We start from the raw sequence: 8,919 nt of genomic DNA on the forward strand, positions 1-8,919 counted from the left end.
TTGACCTATTGCCTAAAGTAAAGCCGTGGTATTTTTTGGCAAAGATTCCGCTTTCATTTTTTTGAAAAATTGCAAACCACAGTAGAGCCTTATAAGATATATTGTGCTTCTCTAAATGTGTTTTACCTTTTGGATAGAAATATGTATGAAACCATTCTTCAAACAAGATTTTGCTATTTTTAATTTCATACTAAGTTAATAGGGTATAAACAACTTTTAACACAGTGAGCATTAAACACACAATGCATTTCTAGATAATTGCACAAAAACACACACCTTGATTCAGTGCTACTAAAATCATCTTTCTTAATAGGCATTTTGTCTGCACACCAATAATTTACTATATATACTATATAATACTATATACTATGTATACTATAATATACTATATACATATATACTATACATAAGCAAAATAATATTATAAATAAATTATATAATTTTTTTGGCCGTTAAACGAGGTATTTTTTGGCTGCCAAGAGAAACATGGATAAATATGGTTAGACCGTTAAGCGCATTTGTTACGGCCTTACTACATTTTGCATTAACTAAATCAATTGGTTTATAATGAATCTTTCTCTTGGATCGTTTAAAGCTGGGGTAATCTCAGCGTTGTCCAAGGTCCTCATAAGAAAATTTATTTATTGAGAACCTGTCACTTCCAACAACCGAACTTCTCAGAACTGAACATAAGTATATCCGACGCGATATAACACAGACACAAGTGATTGTTAAAACTACGTGTGTTTTATTATAGATCGAAGTCAACACACCCTTCCCTGTCGGAGACGTTAGGTTACTGTTGAAGCCACCTACTATAGGTAGATGGCTTAGGTACAATAGGTTCTGATACAATAGTATAGGCACACGTGGTTGTTAAAGCTACATATGTTATACTCCGTGCCTAGAGTCTAACCTAGATTCAAACACTGTTAAAGCCCTGAATCTTGCTTACTTCAATTACTCTACTGTTCAGTTTTCTATTACTTTGCGTCACAGTTACCTATTTCAATTCGTTCTACCTAAATCACGCAACCGTGCTGCTGTCTACACCCAAAGTTTCTCTAAATTGCTCGGAACCGCTACCAAGTACAAACACCAATCTCAACTTATGAAGTCATAAATATTTATTATTTCTCTTCTTTACTTTTATTTATTTATAATATTCCATATTTTATAATATATCTCTTAACCATTTATCAATGTATTCAAAGTTTTTTAAATTAATTATTAAAATTTTAAAATAAAATCTTTTAGGGCATGTGCGAGTTAAGCTAAGTTGATGCTAAACTCAATGGAATTTTTTTCGGGATTTTTTGCGCGGCACGCATTTAGCCACTTAGTCCAAAAAAGTGTGCGAGTTGCATTTTGACAGCTAATATGAGCTGTGAATATATTTTGATTTCAGTACTTTGTTTACATATTTTGCAATAGCGGAGAACATAGAAATCGATGAAGATTTTTTATTTAGACAATTTTCGAATTAATTGAATTAAATAATCATCGTAAGCTATTGATAAAGGGTTTCTTACCAGAATATCCAAAGGTAATTATAAAATTATTTCAAGAATGAACATAAATTATCAGTTTGATTATTTAGCGCGAGCTTTAATTTCAAAGTATATATTCTTCCGAAATATTTAGAGCTGTTGTGAAAAAGGATAATTCGACCATAAAAAAATGTAAATTCCCTCACCAAATGAAGAAACTCGTTTAGATATTCTCAAAATTCATTCGCGTAAAATTAACTTGACCCGCTGCATTAATTTGCGTAAAGCATCTGAACTTATATCGGGAACTTCTGGTGCAGAAGTTAAAAGCGTTTGTATAGAAGCTGGTATGTACGCATTGTGTAAGCGTTGTGCGCATGTTACTCAAGAAGATTTTGAAATGACTGTCGCTAAAGTTATGCAGAAGGATTCAGATAAGAACATGTCCATTAAGAAATTATGGAAGTAAATTTTAAAACTTTTATATATTTATACATCGAATATTATGAAATGATTTTTGATATGTAATTGAATTATCATTTCTTGAATCTTCACAATTAAAAATTGAAAACTTAGAATAACATTTACGTTTTTCATAAAGCTTTTTGAAAGCGGATTTCAAAAATCTGTATATCCTACAGCTGACTCCAGAAGAACATTAAACTGAAGTCTTCAGGCTGCAATAGCGAGTGTGCCCGTCAGAGGATAACAATTTGAGAAATCAGTTTTTGAATAATTTATGGCAATGAATTTGCGTTGTAGTTTTCATATATTATGTTATAAAGCAGGAGGGTCTAACAGATACTGCAACACCTGCAGAGGAGCAGGAACATCGTTGTGTATTAGATTAATTGTTGGTTTCTAATATTTTGGTCTTATTATTGCATATTTCATTACAGTTGTTAATGATTTTAGATCATATAAAAAATGTTTTGTCTCAAATATTTTTTCAAAACCTCTTGAGTTGTGTTTTCGAAATAAAAAATTTCGCAAATGCCACAATACAGTAAGAATCTGTGTAAGACTTTGTCTCGGATAGGTTCACATTTCTGTGCAATTTTTAACTTCAGCTGCCAAAGTGGATCAAGTTGGTTTACCTTTTCAATATCTAAATTTTTCGCAAAATTATGCAAACTTCAAAAATTACCAAAACAATATTGCCTAGTTAATGAAAACAAATTGACTTAGTTTTTTGGGAACAGGCATTATAATAAAATTTTATCAAATAAATGTTTATAGTATTAAATAAAAGTAATCAAAATTTTAGAAAATACAAATATTTACTAAATGTTTTGCAAATGCTCATTAAATAATGAAAAATATATGCAAAAAGTGATCACTTTTCGGTTAAAATTTTTTTAATAACGATAATTAATTTCTTCAATACAAATAAAACAAAGATTTAAATAAAATTATTTTTATTGTCATTTTCTATATTCATTAATATATTTAAATTCAATTATGAAAATATTGTCGTATTATACTAACATCGCGGTCCTGGCAATTTAGTCTCGACTTAGCCACCTCGAAAATATGCTAAGTATCAACACATCATTACATTATCGGCACAACTTAGAACGTCCCTCATTTAGAACGCAACTTAGCCTAACTCGCACACGGCCTTAATACGAGGTTCAATATACATATATTACATGTATAATCACTTTTCACTATTCAATTCTTTAAAGTTTTGTTAACCAAAATTTTGTAAATTTTATTACCGAAATTGAAAATTTTTAGAAGGGTTTTCGAATAACAAACAAAGAAATAAAGGACAAACACAAAAATTTATTTTTAATTTTATTGAAATTTGGCTGACCATACAACGCTGTTTCGAGTATTGCCAAGTACTCTTCATCAGTGGTCTTTGGGAATAATCGAATTTTATTTAATAAGTGCCAGGCTTAGAACTCGTGTCTGTCAAATTAGAAGTGATGACTAATCGTGTTTATCCACAAGAAGCCAAGGCTGCACAAACTTTCAATGCTCAAGTTCCAGGTTTTATTATATAACATAAACTATGAAAATACTCCTATTTTATGCCTCAGCTTATTTCATCCACAAAAAAAAATTGTGAGCAAAGTCAATACTTGGTATAATATCACTTCGCTTTTATCACTACGCCAAGTCTCCTCGCCATTGAACCCACAAGTTTTTGGATTATTTATGGAGCAATTTGGGTTGTTTCTGGAGCCTTTTTTAAGTTTCTTTGGTGGAAATAGTATATTGCCAAATATGTTGTTTCAATATTGACCATAAATTTTCAATGAAATCAGATGTGGGCGGTTCCACATCAACCAAGACTGTACGATGCCGGTCTTATGTTTTGGGTCATTGTGCTAGTAGAAGTGAAATGTTTAAGGAATTCTAAGTTTTACGGCATTTTGGAGCAAATTTTTTCCAAACGTTGAAGTACAAATTCATATTACCATCAATAAACTCCATATTCCCAATGCCGATGGTTGACATACAGGCCCAAACCACAACACTTCTACAGCCATGCTTTACTGTAAAATTTATATTTTCTTTGAGTTCAGTATTAGGTTTCCGCCACATGTCAGTCATGTCATCTGAGCTAGAAATATTGAATTTAGACTCGCTTGAGAATATGACGTTGTTCCGGAAGTTTAATTTTTTGTGGGCATGCTCCTTAGCATAAGCAAGCCGACTACTCTGATTTTTTTTGTTACTCCACCATTAAAGTGGGAGTGTTGAAGCATGCGACAGATAGTTTCCGCACTGCACGTCTTGTCTAGTTTTATCCGTACCCTCCTGACTATATCAGGACTATTTAATTTTGAGTTCCACTTGATTTTTCTAACAATATATCGCTCGTCAATTAAGTTGAAAATTTTATTTGGTGCACTTTTGCCCAGATTTTGAGTCCTATTCTCACGAACAACAAATTCCACAAATTTCCGCTGAGGTTGACCGTCCTTAAAATAGGTTAGCACCAATTCTCTCTATTCAAGTGTAGTGCGTCGTTCGATTTTTTAAAAAATTACTTATTTATCGTTACACTTCCAAAATCACACAAAAAATTATTACATTTGGTTGGAAATACTTTAAAAATATTACGAAAAAAAAATTTCCGTTACATAGCTAGACATACTGGCGACTAAATGCAAATGATAATTTGGATGAAATAAGCTGTGAACTATAATTCTGTTACGCGATCGGGTTTTTCTCCTTTGAACGAAACAAAAACAAATTTTATGTACTTTGTTTCATTTATTATGTTCAATGAGCGTGCCTATCCGCACTTACATTAAAAACTTATTTGTTTTTAAATTCATTTTTAAGATATAGTGTTTTGAAAATTTAAAACATTGTTGGATGAAATAAGTTGAGAGCGACTGTATATTATAAATGTATAGTCACTTTCACGTCTTAAATTTCAAGTTTTCTCTATTAACTAAACTTTGATGTTCCAAGAGGTTTATTAAGTTCACTGCATCAGAAAATCAAGAGACCTTCTTCCTAGTGCATGCACCTTTTATATCGTCAACGATCAACGGTGCCCTCCGTGAGAGCGTTAAAGTTCATTGACCGTTGATCGAGGCTCGTTTTCTGTTCCTTCTGCAATGCGCCAAGCGAAAGTCCAGCTTAACGGAAAATTCTCAACACAGTATAATGTGGAAGCTGGAAGTTGTTCTTATCTGAGCTTTGAACCAGTTCCACACATTTGTATAAAATCTTTCTTCGTTTGACCGTTTTCGTTATTCTTTTGGTTTAGTTTGATTGTCTTATCACAAAATTTGTTCAACAAGTGTCGGCAAAAGTGGCTATTTTTAATAAAAATAAATTTCAATTCATAACGAACTTCATGGTGACAAATAATTCATGGTGCGTTCATTATTATTTTATAACATGTTAGTATATCTTTATTTCATTTAAATTTATTTGCTCATAGTTTTTGATGGTTCGAATTTATGAGTTCTATTGCGGGGGTGGATTGCGGTGATATAGTTCAATTGATATTTTTAATATTAATTAACAACTTTTATTCTTACAGGTGTTTTCACATTTGATCAACATTTTATTTTAACCAAGCGAGTTTTCCTTCTAATATAAGAGTGAATTGTCTTAGAAAATCATATTGTGTTTGTGTATGTGATGTGTTGTGTTATCATTTTCTGCAGCATCTGTGTTCGCGGCTTTGTGACGATCAAAGTGTCAGACGCCGAGTTTAAATAAAACACGTCCGCTTACTTAAGAGTGTCCAGTCAAACTGGCTTTGATTTCTTTATTATAATTCTTACACTATTACACTCCGAGAGAGTAATACTCATGAGAGCATGAAAAGATAGATAAGAGCAATGCTACAAAGAAGTAGCAATATGAGCAATAAATAAAAGTAAAAATAGCAAAAGAGAGAGGTTTATCACTTGTTAGAGAGTGAAAAGACGTATTATATAATTCAAAGCTATTGTACCTATATATCTTTTGTACTGTGGCGCATGAGTCTTTCAACTGCAAACGTAATTTTAGTTTGAAGATCTCGTTTGAAAATTACACTTAAGGCGTGCTCAGAAATTATGCAGTCTCTACCAACAACAACATGTTGTTTTTTAACATTTTAAATTATTTTTTAGTGCAACGAGTGAAGCCAAGTGTTAAACAACCAAAAATTACTAGCGGACAAAAATTCGAACAGTGAACAGTGAAAACTAAATAAAATTAAGACGCTAAAGTGAAAGTGATTGAAGAGTCGAGAAGAGCAATTCCGTAATATGTAAAGTGTAAATGTACGGAGCGCAATGAAGAGTGCATCCTATTAAAAACCGAAGTGTAAATATACGGAGCGCCGAGAAGAGCACATCCTATCTATAAGTAAAAGTGTAAATGCACGGAGCGCGGAGAAGGACGCATTCTATCAAATACTAAAGTGTAAGTGCACGGAGTGCGGAGAAGAGCGCATCCTATTAAAATTTAAGTGTAAGTGAACGAAGCTCCAAGAAGAGCGCAAACTTTCCACACTATTTATAAACAAAACGAGGCGCAGTGTAGAGTGCTTGTCTATATTCATTACTAAATGCAAAGTGACTCAAATATACATATATACATATACATAGAAACAACATGGAAGGTTATGAAATCTTACCGGAGCCCTCGGAAAAAATTAACTTAAGCTCTAGTGAATTTTAAGAGCTAATAAAACACAACCAAATCTTACAAGACAATTATACCAAAGTAGTTCAACAACTGCAAGAACTACAATCCCATCACATTGAGTTACAGAAGCGATGTAAGAAAATGGAAGCTAAGCTTTCAAATTAAAAAGTCGCTGTTATCCACCAAACTTAAGGCAGCAAGAGGAAGAAGATTGCACCCTCTTCCCCAGATACTTCTACTGGTGCGTCATCAGACTCTGATCATGATTCAGAAGCAGCTCCTGATCTAAGAAACTAAGCAATAGATCATGTGTCAATGGAGGTTGAAGATTTACCATCGTCTTCTGACAAAATCAAAATGAATGAACAGAAGATTAAGAAAGAACAGTGCATAAACCAGTCAGCATCAACAGATCTCCAGTCCCAAGAATAATCGGACAATACTATACAAACTTCTGACCAAAAACCAACCTGTAGTAAAGCACCAAGCATTACTTCACCCCAAAATAACGAACTCCCAACACAAAACAGTGCCACTTCGAAACCCAAAACCAGGAAAATCATTCCTATTATCCTTAGGCGGACCAACACTTGGAGTTCGTTGGTAAGACAACTTCAATCACGTAGGTGGAAGTTCACTGATGCCAAAAAAGTGCGCCTGGGCATCCAAATTACTTCAGACACCATCGATGATCACAGAAAGATCACGAAACTTTTAACAGAACTAAAAGAGCCTTACCACACTTATTTCCTTCTTGATGAGAAAAACATCAACATCATAATAAGAGGCCTAGAGGGACAAAGCCCTAATGATATTAAAGCCCTAATGATATATTTTAGCATACTTGAGTGCCACTACCACAAAACTAGACAGTCGGCTGACAGACTAATTAAAATACGTATTCCTGCTGACCAGAAAGAAATCTACAATGTATCCAGCATTTACCACCTAAAGGTTATAGTAGAAACACAGCGTCCGCTTAACGGCCCACAGTGCCACAATTGCCAGCAATTTGGGCATGTCGCCACAAATTGCAAAGCTACGCCCAAACGTATCAAGTGTGAGGGCTCGCACCACCATTCACAATGCAAAAAACCCCGGGATTTAGCTCCTAAGTGCTCGAACTGTGGTGGAGCTAATTAGAGAGGTTGCCCATACGCCCCGCGCAACATTCCCAAAAAGAAAGTTTCCATACCTTTACCATCTATTTCACCAAAAAATCCTTTAGCTACACGATCAACAGTTTCTTATGCCGATGTGGTAACGTCCAGCAGCACCCCACAGTTACTCCCCACTAACGCACATTTACCAGCCCCTTAAATGGAGAAATTGTTGGATAATATTCAGCCAACACCATTATGAAAAGTCTGATGCAGACCATGATTTAAGGTCTACTTCCAACTCTCTCCGTAAAATGAGCATACCACAAAGCAATTTAAATTTAGTCAATTGGATAGCAAATTATATCACCAATAAAAAAGCAGGAACTTATCCAATTCTTACACGACTTAGATAAATACGATATGATAATACAAAAACCGCCCTAAAGCCATTAATACAGCTAAAAATCCCCAACTACGATATCCACAGAACCAAGAGAGTGTCCAGAAGAGGATGTGGTACAGCTGTTCTGGTCAAAAAATCTATCAAACACCACTCTATATCATGCAGCCCCTTACCCTTGAAGTTATTTCAGTGTTAGTGGAAAGCTCTATAGGCAACATTAATTTTACTTCAGTTTACAGATAACCGAATTCTCAATACTACTTAGCAAACCTTGCAGCTCTGTTCAATATCAATAACAATTCAATTATGTTCCTAGCTTGTGACCTGAATGCGCATCACCGAAACTGGGATGATAGCAGCACAAATATGGCTGGCAGGGTACTAGATCAGTTTGTCATAGACTACATGATGAAACCCCTACTGATTTAGATAACAGCATCCGAAATCTCACCCACCAAACCACAGTGGCTCTTGAGAATAGCTCTACCACCAAAAACAGAAAGCCTAGCTACTACTATAACTTACCGCTACACATAAAACATATGATAAGACGCCACAACAGAATCCGCAAATTCGCACAGACAACCGGCAACTCGAGTAACATCCGTAAAAGGATCAACCTATTCAGAAACGAATGTTGGGTCAATTTCCTGTCAGATCTAGAAACAGGGTATAAAGCATATTGGGCTGTGAACAAATATTTCAGACCTGAACGCAAACCGGTAGTGCCCCCTATTCTCGGAAGGAGTGGCATGGCACACTCAGATATAAAAAAAGCTGAAGCTTTTGCGGACACACTGGAACTTCA

General features: G+C 34.4%; 1 pseudogene; it reads left to right on the forward strand.

The window, feature by feature from the left end:
* The first annotated feature begins 1,665 nt into the window (after positions 1 to 1,665).
* Positions 1,666 to 1,959, forward strand: LOC119665366 (annotated as a pseudogene).
* Positions 1,960 to 8,919: the final 6,960 nt, after the last annotated feature.

This window comes from Teleopsis dalmanni, chromosome 1 (genome assembly GCF_002237135.1).
Source record: "Teleopsis dalmanni isolate 2A chromosome 1, ASM223713v2, whole genome shotgun sequence".
In the NCBI taxonomy this organism is placed as follows: domain Eukaryota; kingdom Metazoa; phylum Arthropoda; class Insecta; order Diptera; family Diopsidae; genus Teleopsis; species Teleopsis dalmanni.